The 20,707-nt window shown below is 37.2% G+C and overlaps 2 long non-coding RNA genes across 2 annotated transcripts; both read left to right on the top strand.

Moving 5' to 3' along the window:
• The first annotated feature begins 1,008 nt into the window (after positions 1-1,008).
• Positions 1,009-2,137, top strand: LOC126716394 (uncharacterized). The gene is made up of 3 exons (XR_007652105.1): positions 1,009-1,541; positions 1,657-1,694; positions 1,889-2,137. It is a non-coding gene; the product is annotated as an uncharacterized LOC126716394 (long non-coding RNA).
• Positions 2,138-2,224: 87 nt separating this feature from the next.
• LOC126716393 (uncharacterized) lies at positions 2,225-3,350 on the top strand. Its single transcript, XR_007652104.1, has 2 exons — positions 2,225-2,969; positions 3,070-3,350. It is a non-coding gene; the product is annotated as an uncharacterized LOC126716393 (long non-coding RNA).
• Positions 3,351-20,707: the final 17,357 nt, after the last annotated feature.

Raw genomic sequence — 20,707 nt, 5'->3', positions numbered from 1 at the left:
ACATTCCAATTTTAAGTTATGTGAGTTTGGCATCAAGCCTAATAGTACACACCAATTTTGATTTTAAGAATTAAGCACTTTAATCGAGGCTTTACCTTATGTTCTTTTTGTGCATGTGCTACACTTTCTCGGGCACAAAATCTTATGATATGCACTAAGGTGTTCATGATTGGATAGTGAACAGTGGTGAGATGGTTATTTATGCCTTTCTCTAAAAGTTCAAGTCCAACATTTAAAAACATGTGACTTCAAGATTAAGACATAGTAATAAAAAACCATACACATCTTTCTCACACAACATGCACTACAAATCTTCAACTAGTAGAGTGCAATAAATAAGCTCATCAAAGCTAAACAAGGTACAAAAGACATGTTATGTGAAAATAAATTGACCAACCTTGTTCTCAAAAACCAAGAATAGTGCAAAACAAAATGTGCTTTCTTTTTCTTCCTTTTTTTTTTTATTTTAATAAAAATATAAAAGAAACACCTAGAATGAAATGCATGAATGTTATGCTATGCAAATCCTAGAAACAAAAAAAAAAAAAAAAAAAAAAAAAAAAAAAAAAAAAAACAAAAACAAAAAACCAAAAAACAATGGTCACAAAGGGTAGAGCAATGAAGCACAAGGACCATGTCAAAAAGACTCAGTTAGGTCGAGTCTTTTGCATCCAAAACTTTTTAGATGCACCACGAGCATTGGAGTTTTTATTCACTTGAGAATAATTACCAACTCTAGGATTAGAATAAAGGTTTAAAGCCTAACCAAATTACCAATAATTACCATAGGATCAAGTGCTTGAGGTACAGGTACTTTTGGTTTGTTTGCTCTCTTTGCAGCTTGCAGCTTGTAACAATTTGGACGTATGTGTCCAGTCTTTCCACAAAAATGACAAACCCATGCAGGTTTATCATGTGTCTTGTCCTTAGATAGGGTAGGCTTCTTAGGCTTAGATTCTTTCAGATCAACCCTATCTATATATATATAATTGCAGAAACTGAGAGAAAATGAGTTCCTAGAATTAAGGAGGTAATGACAAATAGGAAAAGTCCCTACCTAAAATTTAGACATGTGTAACTTTAAAAAGCGATACATTATATTGTTTGACAACGCTATAACACCGTTTAAAAGCGATAAATTATAATTTTTCGCTACAATAAAACACTGTTTGGAACCCCTATTGGTATAAAAGGAAATTAACTACTTAAGACATAAAAAAGGAAGATAGCTACACGGAAAAAAAAAAAGGAGAAAGAGAGACCGAGAGACAAAGAAATAGAGAGGTAGAGAACGCAGAAGGAGAGAGAGATCGAGAGATCAAAAACTGCATGCTCTAAAAATTGAAACCCAAAACACACAATCATCCATTCTTTCCATTTGTTAACACAAACGGCCAAAAGAAAAGATTTTCCCTGCCGATGAAAAAGAAAAAACAGAAGACCATTGACATATTTCCACGGTTTGCAATCAAGAATGAAAAGAAGTCTCTCACTTTCCTGTCAGATTTCTTCATCTAACTGTCCATTAATTTCTTTCACCGGTGAGTTTTTATCTTCGATTTAAGTTTGTTTATTAATTATGATTAGGTTTTGATATTTTGTTTGGATTGTTTTCGATTTTGCTATTTTAATTAAGTTTTTCTATTCGCTTTTCAGTTTGACATTCTCATTTGCACGCCCTCAAGTTCAACCAGGTACCAATTTCAAATCGATCAGATTCCAGATCGTTTAGATCTACTTTGATTTTTTTTTTTTCGTTTTTGTCAGATCTAGGGTTTGTAATCTGCTCTTTGGATGAATATATTGCTTTTGTTTATTGGTGGTGTTAGTACTCTACTTTGAATATTCCGATTTCAATGTATTTCTCCCTGAACTGTTCACATTCTAGATTTCGGAATCGGAATGATTGTGTTAGTGAAATAAGCTGCATCACTTCCCAATGAAAACTTCAAAGTCACTGTAACTGAGACCTGCTCTTCCACCCTGTTTCGTTTCTTCTCTGTAACTCCATACACACATGGTCAGAATAGCGTGGTTAATTTCCCTCTTTCGGATACTCTCTCTGATGATTTGGCCCACTTTTTAACTGTTTGCATGTTCTGTTCCAGACCAACAAATAGAGGAAAAAAGAAAATCCAAAAGGTTTGGCTACCTTTTTCCCTAATTTCCCATATAGTTGCTTTATAGATAAAACAGAAAAATTTATTATTGAAATCCATGACAGTTTGGCCATGTAATCCATAGAAAGTTTGGTGGTAAATCACTATTTCTATCTCCTCATAATCATTTTTTCTCTTCTTGGAAGAATATGAAACTTAATCTTAAAATGAACTTTTAGACTCTAATTCTTATAGGGCTCCCAAGTTGGAACCCTGCTATATTTTTCTCTATAAAATTGAATGACAATGGCCTTTAAGATTATGTATTTGAAAGTTAGGGGAACTATTATGTACTCTATAATGAATAGGAACTATTTGTGGTGCTTTCTGATAGATTAAGCTTCTAGAGATAGTTGTGTAAAGCTTATTTGATTGCTAAAAAGAGTTTCTTAAATTGCCAGAATGTGTTTTGAATTTGTTTCTCAATATTGCTTCCTGAACATCTACAGGGCTTGATGATTAGTGAATAAAATTGAAATGCATCTTACATGATATTATAATGAATATAGATAATTCAAGTCATTTTGCAACAACGTATGTGAAATCTAACAGCAACTGATGTCCATAACTAGATTCTGTAAGCAGCAAACCATACATTTGATTGGATTTGTGAATGCTAAATATGTGCTCTTTAATGAACAGGAACTAGATTCTCTCGACATTATTAGACTTTTCACTTTTGTTAGGTGCAAACTGGAATTTTGTGTATGGACATGATGCTATAGATTTCTGGTGGGCATCAATATAGCCAATTCATATTTCATGGGGCTGGTATCTCACCCTTTCAATTGCCAGGTGCTCTATACAAAGGTCTGTTGTAATAAAGCTTTAGCATTTTTTTAAAAATATGTTGAGTATGTTACTTTTGAGAAAACTAGTAGTAATAATGCTTTTATTTGTTTAATGATAGGCATATATTAATTTTGAAATATCAAAGGGTGTGGTTGAATGGATCAGAGAGCTTGATGAGAGACTTATAGACATATTAAAGCATTTGAAGGTCTGGATAAGCCATAAAAAGTTGGAGGTTACTTTTAACTTTGTGCCAAGATAGAGTAAACCACTCAAATTTCTTATATTGGTGTACTGTTTTAAGAGATTTGAGCTTTTATAGGACTTTGAACTTCTGTTAATATTCATGTATTACTTAAGGTTTTTTTTTTGTATGGAAACTTCCATATGGATCTAACATTTCTTTATTGTTATATTTTTTTTAATTATGTTTTAATTACTTGAATTTTTTCCTTGAATTAGAAGCATATAAGTTTGTGAACGTATAAGAAAACTTACTTTGTTCTGTATAACCAAATTTGTAGTCCAACTTGCAACAGATTTTGATTACAAGGAGATATGGGTACACTTTTTGCAATTTCATATTCTGTCTTGCTGTTACAACTCCCCATACACTTTCAATAACGCAATGAATCTATGTATAAAAAAAAAAAAAAAACAATCGCTGCATTATTTACTAGAGATTATGATCAAACCTTATGGTTTATATGCATTTATGAATTTTTATTTATTTAAATTTTATAGTTTCTTATCAAGCTTCTGAGATACATTTACTTTGTGCAATATATAAGTGTTGGGGTTGAATGAAATCTACAAAGGTCTATATTTATTCCTCACAAAAGGGACATGATAGGTGGAAAATAAGAAGGGAAAAAAATATTTGGTTGATTGGAAAGGAGCAAGAACAAAAAGAACATATTTGGTTGATTGGAAAGGAGCAAGAACAAAAAGAACAACTGAGATATGAAATGAGCATTAAGCACATAACCACACAAAAAACAATGTAGAGGCACATTGGAATTCAAAAGGAAAAAAAAAGTTAGCTGATGCTGAATCAACATCTTCAAATGCACTTGGTTGGATTGTTTTAGATTTAGATATTTGAGTTAGATTTGGTTAAATTAGTTTTTGGTATCTGCCTATGGTGTTTGTAATTAGATTTGTAAATGGAGATATGTGTTCGGTGTTTAGTACGTGGTAAAAGTGTATTTAAATATTATTAAAAAAAATTTCTTTCTAATAAATATAAATAAAAAGTTTCCCGCACATAGTGCGGGTTAAAAAGCTAGTTCTTCCTAGATGATGAACCTTCTAAGGGTTTAGCAACTTCACTCACAGAGGGTTTGACAGTTTCACTCACTATCTCACTCATTAAAGGTTCAGAAGAAGAAGATGAAGGAACAAACTTAGTGGAATGGGGAGCGGACACACAGATGCTATCAACATAGCCTAAACCAGTTTTGTCAGAAGACGACTTTTGAACACTCAGCATTTGATCAAGTTTAGAACTAGCAGATCTAGCAACAGATAAATCAAGTTCCAAAGATTTAACTTTATCAAGCAAAAGCATGTTTTCAGTTTTCACATTGTTCAAAAGATCATTAGCATCAAACAATTTAACAATCAAAATTTTCTTTTCAAGCTCAAGAGATTCAATTTTCTTTAGGCCAAGTTCAACATTCATAGCATCCTTTGTAGCAACTTTGCAGAGTTTGTTATAGGCCTCTTGAAGATCTGCATCTTCAGAGAGTTCCCCATCAGAAGGGTTCTCTTCAACAGATATGCTCTCATCAACTACAGCATTAGCAGTGAAAGCAATGAAGTTTCCGTCCTCATCACAATCAGAATCATGATCAGAAATTTCACCATCACTAAGGGTTACAGCCATAGCCTTACCCTTAGACTTCGAATAGGTTGGACATTCAGATTTCATGTGTTCAAACCCTTGACACCCAAAACACTGAGAGCCTAAGGAATTATTAGAAGCTTGACCTACTCTTTCTCTAGACTTATCATTGTTGTTAACCTTAGTGGGATCATGCTTCTTAAAATTTCTAGGTTCAGCAGTATTTGTACCTCTTGCCTTTCTATTGCTAATCTTGAGAAAGTTTCTAAAGTTCTTGGCAAGATAGGCAATCTCTGTAGCAGAGAGCTCATCATCAAATCCACCACTATCAACATCATCAACTGACTTAAGAGCCATTGATTTGGATTTGGTAGTTTTGGGTAGATCCAACTCATAGCATTGAAGAGATCCTACAAGCTCATCAACAAGGATGGAGTCCACATCCTTGCTTTCAGTAATGGCAGTCACCTTGGGTCTAAAGTCTTCAGTCAAAGATCTAAGAATCTTCCTAACAATTTTAGGTTGATCATAGATTTCACCCAAGTTAAAAGAAGAATTAACAATATCATTCAGTTTAGCATAGACTTCATCAAAAGATTCATCATCAGACATCCTAATGCTTTCACATTTAGAAGTCAATTGCTGCAATTTATTTATTTTGACAGCCTTTGTGCCTTCATGCACAGTCTGGAGGATATTCCAAGCGGTATGAGCGATCTCAACATTCGAGATTCTCTTAAATTCTTCCATAGAAACAGCGTTAAAAATCGCATTCATAGCCTTGCTATTAAACGAAGCTGCTTCTTTCTGAGAAGTTTCCCACTCACTAACAAGAGTAGTGGGCTTCTCCCATCCGTATTCAACGGAGTTCCACACCCTCTCATCAATGGATTTCAGGAAAGCTTTCATCCTTACTTTCCAGTAAGCATAATTTTTCCCATCAAAGTGAGGAGGAATAACTAGAGAGTGTCCGTGTTCCATGACAACAGGGGTCAAGGATCAGCTCAGTGATCAAAGGATCAACAACAAAAGAGCTACCTGCTTTGATACCACTTGACAGTTTTTAGACCCCTTAAACAATTGATTAAACCTAGGTAATTAGCCAAGTTGTTAATTAGACCAATTAAGCAAGTCTAGGTTATCACAATAATAAAGATCAAATCATGCAAAGCAGCGGAAAATAAATAACACAAGATATGATCACCCAGAAAACCAAACCGGTAAAAACCTGGGGAGGATTTGACCTAGCTATCCTCAAAGTAAACCTAAATCCACTATCTTGAAAGAATCGAAATTCATACAAAAGGACTTACAAGCACCCCCGCTCGACTTCCTAATGCTACTAACCAGTAGAACTTACTGACACGACCACGTGCAAGCTCCGAATCCACAGACTCCTTCTTTCTTGGATTCCCCCCAGCTACAAGCACACCCGCTTGTGTAGTCTTTAAGCTTTAATGGCAGCAACTGAATTGATCATCAAGGCGTAGATAAATCTTCTCCTTGAAAACCCTAAGTTTGTGTAAAAGAAAGCTCCTCTAGATCTCACAAGAGATTTACACAAACCGCAAATATGAGCAACACTAAAACGTGGCTAGGGTTTGTCTTTTATACTTAAAACAAATAAGAAACCCTAAAAACGTTTTAAAAAAAATAGGGCTGAGTTGGACGAATCTGCAAAAAAGCAATCTGCCCGAGCTTCGATTGGTCGAGCCTAAGCTTCGATCGATCGAGCCAGGCCGAAAGCCATAGTGCTTCCTGCTTTAAACTCAATTCCAACTTTACATTGACATACAACTTTGAGCTAACTTTAAACACTTCTAAACACATTGTTTTGATCATGGTTTGCCAACAATACATATTAGAATTCTAAATACATAAAATCCTAAACTTTAGAACCTAACAATTGTGAAATCCAAGGATAGAGAAGGTCACATCATTAACTTGAGAAAGTTCTTTGAAAGGATCAAGGAGTATCAATTGAGGTTGAACCCCCAAAAGTGTACCTTTAGAGTAATAGCTGGGACATTGCTAGGCTTTTTGGTAAGCGGTAGAGTGATCGAGGTTGACCTATCAAAGATCAAAGCCATATTGGATATGCCTCCACTCAATAGTGAGAAAGAAATAAGAGGGTTCTTGGGATGATTACAATACATCAGCCAATTCATTGCCAAACTCACTTCCATTTATGAGCATATCTTCAAGCTCCTAAGGAAGAATGAACCCCATGCTTGGAACGATGAATGTCAAAAAGCTTTTGAACTTATCAAGGAATACCTTCTCCATCCACCCATCCTAGTATCCCCAAGGCATGGAAAGCCACTACTCCTATACCTCTCTATCATAGAAGATGCGATTGGAAGCATGCTAGTAGAAGAAGATGATGATAAGAATGAGAGAGACGTGTACCACCTAAGTAAGAGATTTCATGATTATGAGACTAGATACTCACCTATAGAAAAGTCATGTTTTGCACTCGTGTGGGTTATGTAGAAGTTGAGACACTTCATCCTACCATTCCAAATATGGATATTAGCCAGAATGGACCCATTGAAGTGTTTATTTGAGAAACCGGCCTTGAGTGGAAGCTGTCAAGATGGTTAATCCTATTAGAAGAATTTGATTTGAAGTATGTGGCTAAGAAAATCATCAAAGGAAGCGTTGTATCAAATTTTTATGTCCAAAACCCCATAAAAGGAGAGGATGGTAGAGAGGATTTTATAGATGAGGATATTTTGGACATCGAAGTAGGGGCATAGAAAATGTACTTCAATAGAGTTGTGAACCAATATAGGAATGGGATAGGAGTACTTTTGATCACCCCCGATGGATCTTATGTGCCTTTGGTAGTCAAGTTAAATTTGAGGCAACTAATAACATGGCAGAATATGAAGCCTTGTATCATCGAAATGGAAGTTCTTCAAGAGATAGGGGTAAACGAAGCAAAGGTCTTTGGAGATTCAACTTTAGTCATAGCCCAACACAAAAATTATGGAAGGTAAAGGAAGAACATTTGAAGCCTTATTAGCAAAATTTAGAGGATTTGACAAAACCTTTGATAAGATTGAGTACACTATCATCCATAGAGCACGGAATCAGTTTGCAGATGTCTTGGCCACCTTAGCCTCCATGGTTGAAATACCCGAGGGAGTATGGATACGACCCTTAGAGATTGAGTAGAGTTATGAGTTGGTACAAAAGGAGAAGGTAGAGTCTTCGGTTTCAACTATAGAAGAGGAAGGGGTTTTTTGATATTATGACATCATGAAATTCTTGGAATTGGGAGTGTATCTTGGCGGTACCAATAAGAGAGAATGTTGTTTGATTTGGATGATGGCTATGCAATACATCCTGTGTGGAAGACAATTCTATAGGAGATCCTGTGATGGTATACACCTTCATTGCTTAAAGAAAGAAGAAGCTAGGAAAGTTATGGAAGAAGTTGATCAAGGGATTTGTGGTCCTCACATGAACGGGAGAATGTTAGCCAAAAAGATCCTAAGGATAGGGTACTATTAGAACACGATCGAGACTAATTGCGTAGACTTCGTGAAGACTTTCCATGACTGCCAAAAACATGCAAATTTGAATCATTTGCCACCTAGTGAGCTATATAGTATGACCTCTCCGTGGCCTTTCTCAGTTTGGGGCATAGATGTGATTGGAAGAATAGCCCCTAAGGCTTCGAATGGACACTATAGACACCTCATTTTGTACCTTGTTAATAAACTTTAGTCCCCTGTCCCAATGATCAGCTTTACATGTCTACAAAAGGTAATTGAAGTTATTTTGATAGTTTGGAAGTAATCCCAACTCAAAAGTGCTTAAATTGCTTTGAAAACAATATTCAGAAATGACCTTTACTCACTGTTTTGGCTATACCTTTTGTTCCACAAAGAATATTTGGGTAAGGTTTCTCTCATTAGAAATTATATATTCTGGGCTTTAATTTGAACACAAATTTGCCTAATTCAGATTGTTCATAATCATATAAATGAAATCATAGTTTCTAACAAAAATATATCTTATTCAAGCATGTATATAAAAATCATATACTCAATATTAAAAATGTATTTGTAATAATCTTTTACTTGAAATAAATAATACAATAGAAATAAAAATTCTATGTATCAGAGTCAAAACATAGTTAGATTGTCTAAAATCATATATATCAAATCGTAGTTTGAATAAAAATATATATCATTCTAATACATATATATAAAACTATATACTCAGTATTCAATATATTTGTGACAATTCTTTATTCTTTACTTTAAATCAATGTAGCTAAAACAATTAAATAAAATAGTAACAATTATAAACAAATTTCAGTAGTTAAAATACTGTAGTATAAGCAAAATAAAACTAATTAGGATAAGGTTACTTACCTCCAAAGCTATTCCAAAAGAAACATTTCCTTAACAATTCCTCTAAAATCTTTAGATATCACCTAGAACAATTTTCAAATATTTTTACTCAATAATCAAATAATTTAAGAAAGACTTATAATTATACCCAGCCAGATTGAGAGACAACTAAAAAATATCCAATATCTATCCACTTATCTCACACCAAAATTTCTCCTAATCATAATTACAATATTTTTGTTCTCTTTATTTTCTACCACTAATAGTTCCAAGGAATCAAGTCTATAGTTACACCATACCTACAGGCATAAAGGGTCAAAAGTACATCACCTAATCTCAAGCCACAAACTAAAGTCCAATTGGGCAAGCCCAAAAGACTAGTTCAAGTACATAATCAGTTATATATAAGGAGATAAACATTAAAAAATTTCAAATGATGGAAATGGTGTGTATTTGAGTGTAAGCCACTCTCTTATTCTCCCTTGAACACATATGTATAAATTGATTTAGAGACCATACTTCTTGGACACCATGTGGAATTGAGATGATGATTAGAGGTATTCTCAATTCTTGGTTTTGATTTTCACTGCATCAAGGTACGCTTTCTATTCTTTGTTCTAGAATTCAAGGTTACATGTTATCTCTCATGAATGAAGGAGATCTGTATTTGTTGCTTCTGTTGTGTGTTTTGTATGAGATGCAAAACCAGATTTTCCAACACATACCATATTGGATGGATCATTATTAGTGATTTGGAATGGTCTTGGCATTATCCCATTGCATGTCTTGGCAATGGTGGTTGAACTGACCCCTGAACCTAGTGAGCTAAGCTTTGAAAATGAGGTTCAAGATATTTCAAGATGACGGACGAGATGCGCAAAAAATAAATAGCCCTAGTGTTGGTTTTGTGCAGTTTTGATTCATGTGACAATTCTCTTGATGGACTGGTTTGCAGCTGAACTGACCGTGCACCATTGTGAAGGCCAAACGAGGGATAAGGAGAGAGCCATAGTGGAGGTTATTCATGCCGAGGCATGCAGCAGAGCTAATGATTTAGCATTGAGGCTAGTGCAGGCTAGATCCTTCATCCATTCCACTTTAAGCTTGGAGTATGGGTAGACTGATGAGCCCTGAGCCACAGTTGGCATTTCGTCGTCTCTAGGCTGAGGTAGCCAAGAAGGAGGAGCCATTGAGGGTTGCTACTGTTGAGGTTGGCACCTTGTAGGCTCTACTTGACACAGAGAGATGGAGCTCTTTCTTGAGTCCTGCTCTAGAGAGGGAGCTTGACCGGCTTCTACATGCATACAGCAGACTTAGCGAGGTTGCTAGAGATTTGGGCTTTGATGCAGCAAGTTTGAAAGAACTGAAGGATTTCCCTATTGTGAGCTCTTTGGGTTCCTTGATTTGCTGAATTTTGGATTCAAAGTTTTGGGAAGATCCCCTTTTGGAAATTCTGATCATAGCTACACAGGAACTGCTTGGATGCTGAGTTCTATGTGTTCATGATGAATCGTGCATGTTGGGCACCTATTCAGGCTCTCACGAGGAGAGATCTCCTTCTCTTAGTGGATATCTTGAATTGCACTAGATAAAGGGAATACCAACTATGGTTTGAAATATCAAAAATAAAACTACCTTAGTATTGGGATTAAGACTAGGCCAGCCTTTGTGCATTAAGGGTCATGTTTGGAGTAATGACTTGGGCATCCACTGCTGGGATGAGTTCAAGAGGCTCGAAAAGTGTTAAGGCAATGATGCTCAAATGGTATTTAAAGCCTAGGGTTGAGCAATTGAATCTTTTGGGTTCAGGTTTTTTGAAGACACCTGTTAATGGTTGAGAAAGGCTTTTATAAGTTGTTGCAATCTTAAAACCCCATTTTTTCGAAAATTCCTTGGGAAGAGATGAATAACCCTCAAGGATATGCTAAACTTGAAAAGTTTGGAGGATTTGGAATCCTTGTTGTTTGAAATCTTTGAGGGTCATCATTTTTCCCTTCTATTTTAATTGGTTCTGAAAACCGGGTTCAAAGATTTTGAAAATTCATTCATGATCACGAAAATTTGATTGAATGCATGTACCACAAGAGAGGCTCGATAAGGCCATATTTTCTATGCGGTTTATGAGTGTATGTGCTCAATGGCTACCATTTACCCTGAATAGGGAACATGCTCGTAAGCAAGGATTTTCAAGCAAAGTGTTCATTCTTATCAAGTGCAGAGATGTCCCCTTTTTTAAGCTTATGTAGGGAGAACTTGAAGGACATGTTTGGCCTCTTTTATTGAAATCTTTCGGTTCGAAGTAGGGGCTGGAAGAGAACCTTACCCTTTTTAAGGCATGCTGCCTTAGCATGAGCAGATGATTCTGTTCGTCAATGATTGACCAAACATTTAATTTCTCATGACCAACCGATCCTCAGTGATCAGTGAGGTCTTTCATTAGGTTATAATGTGGCCTTGGGGTTAATTGGGTGTTTGAAATAAAGGATTTTAAGCTCAAAACTTTCACATGTAGGTGATTATTTGGCACAAGCTCCATAGGCTAAGTAGTCGCTCTCAATCAGGAAGGACTTTCTTAGGATTGTAATGTAAGGATATGGTTTTCCTAGGCTTACTTTGGCTATGAAATTCTTTGAAGGGTTTCCTAATGTCAAGGATTACACTTCATTGAGAATTGTTTTTTTCAATTGCCTCTTATGCTTGGCTATATTTTGGTTCCATCTCTCAGACTTTTCCCATTTTCATCTTTTTGGGGCTTTCATTTGATTTTTCTTTGGCCCATGACTCTTAACTATTTCGGGGTGAATTTTTTTTTTCTTTTGCCCTCTCTTTGCTTAGGACTTCATTTAACTAGATTGGTCCATGACTTTTTCATTTGATTGATTTAGGCCTTTTTTTTTTTTTTTTTTTTCCCAATTAGGGAATCATTTGATGGACTTAAATATTGGAGGTCTCCTAGCCTAAGATTCTTGTAACCATCTAACTCGCCCCAGTGTGGGGGTAATCCTTGAATGGATTAAACAAGAACAAAATTCAACAGGCTCAACTGGGCTAGTAAGGGATATTTTAATGTAAGCAGGATGGTAATGAAATGAATGCCTTTCTCTATCATCCTTAGCGCTTCTTAGCCTAGGGAGCCTGAGTTCCAAATCATAAATTCGAGTGATTTTTGAAAAGAATATTTTCTTTTTGGCTCAAAAGGGGCTATCAAGCGATATAACTGTTTGGATAGCTGAAACAAATGCCTCCATTTCAAATCCAATCAGTTGGTTAATGAAACTTTAACATATGGTCATTCAATGATTTAAAGTCTGCATCGATTTTGGGTAGGACCTTCCCAAAGGGTGATTGTTAATATGAGAAATGAATATGAAACTTCGCAAAAGTGGTGAATATTTCATGAATGCAAGGTTGTTGAGATAAGATACCATGATGGGAGTGTTTGGGGATCACATGTCCCTCATCCCTGGTAAGGGATAACCACTTCACTCAAACAACACTTTCACCAGAAAAGGAGTTTTAGCGTTGACTTACTACTCTTTAAAAGATGCATGCGTTTTAAAACACGGATTTTCATGATTTGATCTTTTGATTTGAGCCTTTATGCTTTGATTTTATTTTTGGAAAACCCTTTTTGAAAAATATGGACAAGATTACAACAAACCTAAGCCAACTAAGAAGAGAGAAATTTTTGTTGGGATAATGTATGGGATGAGATGACAAGGCTAAAATTGGGTTCTAGTGTTTTCGATGGATGACATTCATAATATCCAGAAACTTTTGGATAGATCCACTTAAGGGATAGAGGTCTCCACCTCACAAAGATGACCTTAGATGCTTGCCTCCATGCTTGGCATGCATCTTGGGATGAAGATTTTCTGATCTGTGAAGAAGATTCTTGTGAAGCACATGTAAGAAACTTCATTTCATGTTAATCATTGAGATGACCTATCAAGGCAACATGCCACATTAGGGACCTAGGAAAGGCAATATGAAATCCACAAGAAGGGATGTTAATGCAATTCCCTGATATTTTGATAGGGCACTGTCACCCAAATGTTGAGCAAGAAGGCGGCTCTTTGATTGTATCATAAAAAATGTTTAGATGTTTTGTTGTCACTACTCATTAAAGAATGTGATGCGAGTGACGTCTTGTCGGCTTGATTAAAGCATGTTCCTAAAAAGGAAATAGATTGACTGGAGTTAGAAACATATCAAGGCTATGCTAAACCTGATAAAATTAGAAGTATTTTGGCCCTCATTCGAAACCAAATTTGTTGGCATTCATCATGAGCAAGTTCTGACATTGTATCATTGAAGTAGCCAAAGCTAATTTCTCATGCATATGAGAATTGTTGAGTGAATCACCAGGGCTGAGGTGGTCCCAAAACCGTTGGGAATGTTCCTAAAATGGAAATGGAAAAAGTTAGACAAAGACTTGGGTCATGGCAAGATTCAATAAAATTGGAGACATTTCACAATGTTCCTAAATGTAGGCTTGGTTTGCCTTTTTTCCATTATCAATGTGGAAGTCAAACTTCAAGGGAATGCTTCAAGCTGGTTGCAAGATTGTCTAATGATCTTGCCAAGAAATTATGACTATGGCTCTTGCTTACACTCAAAATGATGTTGAGATGATTGTTTAGAAGTCCATTTGAAGGGGAGAGACTGTGCGAAAAAAGTTGCCCCAGTGTGGCATTTTCCATGGTCTCTCAATTACTTTCACAACTTGGTGAGATTTTTAATGAGGCAAGCTAAAGAAAAACGATTTCGAGCTGGTTGATATTGCTTGAGAGATGTTGGGTTCATTTTTTAACCTTTTGGGATGCTTTGACAGAAGAGCTCACTGGCTGTACAGATCAACTCCAACTTCTTGCTAAATTCCTCTCCTAGACTTGCAGTAGCTAGTCTTCATGGATATGTGGGGGCCACACAATGGATTTTTAGTGGTCTTATAGGAATGAGACCGCTAAAAATATGTCCCAGTATCATATTGAGAGCACCTAAAGGCTCGGCCTTCTTCTGGTCCATATGGACGTCTTGTGGATCACTGATCTCACCAATTGCTCATTTAATGCCTCAACAGGATTGGCTGCTACTCCTATTTGAGATAGGGAATCTAGGACCCTTGGTGACTTCCATGTAGGAAATTAGTTGACATTATTGGAGTAGCCAACTCAGGTTGTGCTTCTCTTGCTTGATATTTGATAGGCCAAAGCAAATTCTTGAAAAGGAAATTCAAAAGAACAAAGGTTAGTAAGGAATCTTGGCTCTGAAAGGATCCAACAAAATTGGAAATACCTAGGCCCTCCACCAATAGAGTGGCCTCATGCATCCTATTTCATGTTCAATATAGGTGTCTCATGTTGGTTGATTGAGATGTTGCATTCACAAGGAAACCCAAAATAGGTTTATTGCAATCTTCAACTCCTTGGAGTTAGTTCTTAAATGAGCTATTCATGGCTTGTGTATTTAGAAATGGTTCCACAGTTTTTTGTCATGACCTCAACTGAGGTGAATTTGAAGAATATGGATGACACATTAGTCTTGCGGAGGCGACCCTATGTGAGATTTGTATAGGAATTCATGGTGCTATTGCAACCATCGGCTTGATCCCTTTTTTACACGGGAGAAGAATCGAGAAATATTCTACCTTAGTATGGCATGTTTTTGGTTCTTTGATCATCTGAATGGCCTCTTGAAGATTCTTAATGGAGATGAGTCAGGACTTGCTTGGTCTTCCTAAGTGCAGCATGGGCAATACATTTCCTCTAAAGGAGATCTTGATCCCAAAAGAGTCTTTGGACTGGGTCGAGGTTCAACATCCTTCCTATTCTCAGGGTTTTCTTGAAAATTTCATGCAACTGGTTGACAACATCAACTAGATCTTGGGAGTGAAATCGGAGTCCCTTGAGAAGCACTATAAGTGAAGATTGGCTACATACTAGCTCGATCTCGAGTACTCATCATCAGGTCTTAATTTCCACACTTGGAAGTAGTGTCAGGGCAGTTCCACAATTTTTCTTGAAATAGTATTTACTCATCTATCTTCTACCACCTTAGGTTCAATATTACATTTTCATTGAGACTTTGTGAGTGATGGTGTGCATGCCTAAAGGGCTGATTTTGAAAGTCCTTTCTTCAATGAAATAATCTTGACAACCGATGGGAAGGTTGGACACCTTTAAGAGTTTTTTGCCGTTGATGGCCATTTCAGAAGAATTAACTCTAAAGACTATGCTAATATCAATCTTAATCGTATGAATCAATTGGCTTGGATTGCAAAAGACCAATCAAGGGTCTTCTTTGTAGCACTGGTCTTTTCAGTCTATCATCTGAAGTGTGACACATAGGAGAACATCTTTGGAAGCTTCTTGTTCTTTAAACCATCTTCAGTTCATTCCTCTAGGGTTATGAGACTAGTAAAAGCCATGGACCTAAGTCCTGCTGATCTTCTTATAGATCGAAACCTTAGACATTTCTGGGAATGTCTTGATTATCTCATTTTCATGTTTTAGAGAACGTACTTGGGTGCCCCTTTCTCCTTTTCATCTTTGAGTACTTCCTTTGAAGGTTTTCCTATCCTATTCTTCCATTTTCTATCAATTGGATTGTCAAGGAGCTACCATAATGTTGAGACAATGATGGTACATGCATTTAATAACAATTCATGCCTATCTCTTTCAAGTTTTAAATGCCATGTGGCAGTGGGTCCGACCAAATCGTCTTCAAGAGCCCATATATGAACCAAGACCTCAGTTTGCAACTAGATGACAGAAACTAGTTCCCATTTTGTGATCCCTCCAAAGAATGTTGACTTTCAACTGAAATGGTCCATTGCTTCTTTACAGTATTCGACTTACTCTTCATTCTTTCCATATATCCTTTTGTACAGGCATGGAGATGTAAGGATCTTGAACTTCCCACATTTAGTATCACACCTCGAGAAAGAATGGGATAGCAAGGAGTCAAGGATTACAATTGAGATATTTTCATGGTGGAAACAAAAAACCAAAGCCCGTGTTAGCTTTAAGTTCAAATGCTTTAAGTGTGCCAACATGCTTGTGCTAGGACGAGTCGAAGCCCCTCAAAGCATTAAACACATTGATGCATGTCGCATACATGAGGAAGCCAATGTCACTCAGGATACATGGAATAAGACAATTTCACTGTGATGATCGTGCACACAATATAGCATGAATATGCACCTACAATGATCGCCTTGAGCGCATACCCACACTACAACGTCAAGAGCACTCATGATCAACAAAGGTCATTCATATAACTACGAGAGTCCATCATACAAAGTGCACAATCACCCACACACACAGAGGCATATATATATATATATATATACATATAGACATACATACATCATGCATAATGCTATCATGCAAGGCAAGAAAGTAAAACAGACATTGTCAATGTTCTAAGGGTATGGCCTAGCAAGGTGCAGGAAATGTAAAACAAACATTACCATACCCAGGGAATGTGGCCCAAGCAAGGAGCAGGAAAAAGAAAGGGTATAGGAGAGGGAGAACTGTAATGCATGCTCTAGAGAAAAGGCTTGGAGAGAGAGATAAAGTAAAAACCCCTCTAGAGGGGGCTAGGCTCCTTAATCTACTGAACATTACCCTTTGTGGGCTTGCACCTTCTTGCTTGCACCCTTGCTGTAAAGTTGTACTTTACAACTATGTGTTTTGTTGGCTTTAATTTCGTGCCAAATTCAATTGTAATTTTATTCAATCTTTTGTACCCTATATTTATTGTGGGATTTAATTATAAGGGCTGTGTGATAGAGAGAGAGAGTTTGAAGACTTAAGCAATTGAAGACAGAAGAGTTTTTGCAGGTAGCTCGCGACTAAGCATCCCGCGAAATGATGCATGTTCCCTGCACATGACTGGAATGCGAAGAGTTAGGATAGATGAAGACAATTGTGTTTCGTGAGTAGCTCGTTGGTAAGCCTTCCCGCAAGACACTTACGAAACATTCTGTTTTGCTAGACTGTGCTATCTGATACACACTTTCTGTACCTACACTATATATACCCACATTACCCACAAAAGTTGAGGAGTGCTTTAGAGAGAAAACCCTAGCCACAAACCTTGAGAGTTAGAGATTGTTATTCCCACATTTCTTTACACAATTGCTTATGGATTTTCCTCAACTCCTACCTCTCCATTTCCATACCATTGAGAGGTTGATAGCCCAAACACTTACCGCACCCTTTCAGAGTGTTCAGTGAGGTTTTGGTGCTACTAGGAAGCATTGGAAGAAGCCAAGGATAGCAGATGCAACATGGAACTTGTTGCGGGATCCTAAGAGCTAGACAAGACACGATTCCAAGATGCCTTGTTGGAGTAGGATCTTAGAGGGCTGAGGTACATTGGGTAGATTAGGCTTGGAGGGTCTCTTGCTAACCCATGTATCCCAACTGATTGTCTAGTGGATTAATTACCGCTTGGAAGGCCACGGAGAGGTTTTTCACCGAGTTCTTTGATTTCCTCTTCAATAAAATATCGGCGTGTTATCTTATGTTTGTATTCTTCTTCCCTACTCTTTTACCTTTCATTTTACTACTGTGTTATAATGTTTATGGGTTAGAGTAGCTTGTTTGTTTATCCGCTCGCATTTACTCCATTCCGCACTTAGTATAAAGTTAGAGTAAAATCAAATAAGCCATAACTTTAATTTGGGGTCTAAATAGCTCTTGTGTTTTCACACATTTTCGAGCATTCACTTCTCTTTTTGCTTGCGCCTAGGAGGTCGCACTCTTGCTCCAAGTGTGTATGCTCCACATGTGTACTTGCAATGACAAAAGAAACATGCCAGCAAACAAGCAAAGAAACAAGTAAAATGGAAGCATGTTGGAAGATAATCTATCAAAAGGTGCCAAATGGGTGCAAACAAGCATGTGAAGCACACGAAGAGGCAAACAAATATGTTATCAGACAAAAGAGGGTGTCCTAGGAGGAAAAATGTAGGTTTGGATCGAGCGTCCACAGTTTCATTAGATTGGAGTATGGATGACACACAAACTCATGCATGAATATGAAGGCAAGCGTGTAAAGATGCCAAAGAAGAAAAAAAAGCCAAACAGGTGGCACCAAGCAAGCAAGGCAAGCATATAAACATCACACGGAGCGAAGAAAGGCATGAATCAAGCACACCAACACCACAAAGGTGTATCTCATAAGTGTTTACATCCCAACAAACCCTATGGGGGATGGATGCAACCACACAAGGACAAACGCATGAGGGGCATAGAGCACAGCAAAGCCTAGATTTAGAGAGGCAAACATAGGCATAAAGCGTAGAAACAAGAAAGCAAAAATATACATGCATTAGGAAATGATCCAAACCCTTTGATATATGCCTAGGTGTGCGGATGTAGGCCTAGACCATAGGATCTAGATCTACACCCCACCAAAATGGCTAAAAATGCAAGAAAGAGATATATCAGGAGACAAAAAGGCTATAGAAGCACATGGCATAGTAACCAACATGTAGATCTAGAAACTTAAACATGGCATAAAGCATATAGAGATAGATCTAAAAGCTATAAAGCACTCAAGCATAGCACGTGAGTAAATCATCCAAAGGTAAGCATGAAGCTATAAGCATGAACATCATACAAGTTACAAAGCAAATATCTTAAATGAAGACATGCAAAAAGTGTGGATTTAAAGATGAATAAAAGACATCGGAACTTGTTTAAATGACTTCAAACAATTTTCAAAGGGTTTGGGAGCCTCTTTGTAATTTTTGAAAAGATGGAGGGCTTTATTGCAATTTTGGAAAGATTTGGGGCCGCATATGCAGCAAAAGAGGTTGTGTACACATGAATCTAGGCCGCATGTGAAGGACCGAGTCCTCGTATGCATGAACCAATGCAAAGGGGTGCTTTTCGACAATTTCAAGCATATCTCTACCAAAATTCATCCTAAAACCCCTCCTAAGGTGTCAGGTTTTCATCTAAACCCAAGCATTTACATGTCCAAAAACATATTAAAATGGAAGATCAGAGGAAAACTAAAAAATGAGAAAAAAAAAATGACTCACCAATCTAGCCTAAGCATTTGCCAAAAGATGATCCTCCGATGGTAAGTCAACGAAAGGGGTTCCAGCAACCTCACCACCCCACTCCAACGAGTGAGATTGAAGGCAACACTTTAGAGCACATAGGAGGTCTTTTTGGACTTAGGTGCCATGAAGGAGATGAGAAAGTGTAGGAAGGGAGAGAGTTTCAGAGAGAACGTGAGAGGGAAGAATTAGAAGGTGAAAGCGGTAAAGAGAGGGCAGAAGATTTTGTAGGAGAAAAAAAGGAGAAAATTTGAAGAGTAGAGAGAATATGAAGAGGTGAGGAAGATGTAAAAAAGAAGAAGAAACGGTTGGTAACCATTGAGGAAAAATAAAGAGGCGGGAACACACTTGGTAACTAAACTACATGTGGTTTAAGCCACCACTACACTATGTGTAGTTTAGCAAAAGAAAAAATCCCCCAAAATCTCTAGTGGGTTCCCAAAAGGTAGGAAGTATAGAAGAAAATCAAAGAACATGTTGAAATGACCAAAATCCCTTAGTTGGGTAAAAGACACAAAGACCACACAAGCATCCATAACAGATTGAAAGCATCAAAGGCATTCCTCAATGGACCATAAGTCATCAAAAGAACTCCCTTGAGAGTCCAAATTTTCAAATGAATCCCCAGTAAAGTACAGTACCATGAAGGGACTCCCCCGTGGGTCCAAGGCATAATGGCAACCCCCTTGTGAGTTTTGAAGAAGATAATCCCCATGGATTTGATGAAACCCCCTCGTGGGTAGGGTTAACACAAGTTCTCCAGTGAACCATGAAGAAAAAGGAAACCTTCCCCCAGTGGATCACACATCCTTAAAGACTTCCTTGTAGGTCAGAATTACCAAACTTCTTAGCAATTTCTTTTTCCCTAATAAGGAGGCACCCCTAAGGGTCACCAAAGTCTCAAGAAGATCATACTCCCTGATGAGTTCCCTTAATCATCCCGAGTGGATCATTTACCCAAGACTTCTTCATGGGTCAAAATAGACAGACCTCGTGCATATATCCCAAGGGAATTGAACATGTCATTCCCTTTATGACTCGGGCCCCCGTTCCCTAATGATGCTAAATTCTAAGACCAAGGTTGGTTTAGGGACCAATTAGATGATAAATTGACTTGAGAAGTGTTAAAATGAAAAATATAACTTTTAATGAGAAAATAAATCTATTTTTGAAAAAGAAGGCCAAACGAAACCCTCGCTATGCGCACTCAAGAATAAGCTTGCTCACGCAACTTTCTGCATGCGTATGCAGGCCCGATCTTATGCACGCATAGTGATCCCACATATTCGGGATTGTTTGAAACCCTTTTTTCCACACCATAAGTAGCCTTACATGGTATATTTTCAAAAGACACGGAAATCACATGAGAAAACACTAAGATTCACTAGAAATAGTGAATCAAAGAGGGATTTTTTCACAAAACATCCTCAAGTCAATTTTCTTTTGATTAGGGCCTTTTATG

This window comes from Quercus robur, chromosome 3 (genome assembly GCF_932294415.1).
Source record: "Quercus robur chromosome 3, dhQueRobu3.1, whole genome shotgun sequence".
Taxonomy (NCBI): Eukaryota; Viridiplantae; Streptophyta; class Magnoliopsida; order Fagales; family Fagaceae; genus Quercus; species Quercus robur.
This window is presented reverse-complemented; position numbering and strand designations above follow the sequence as displayed.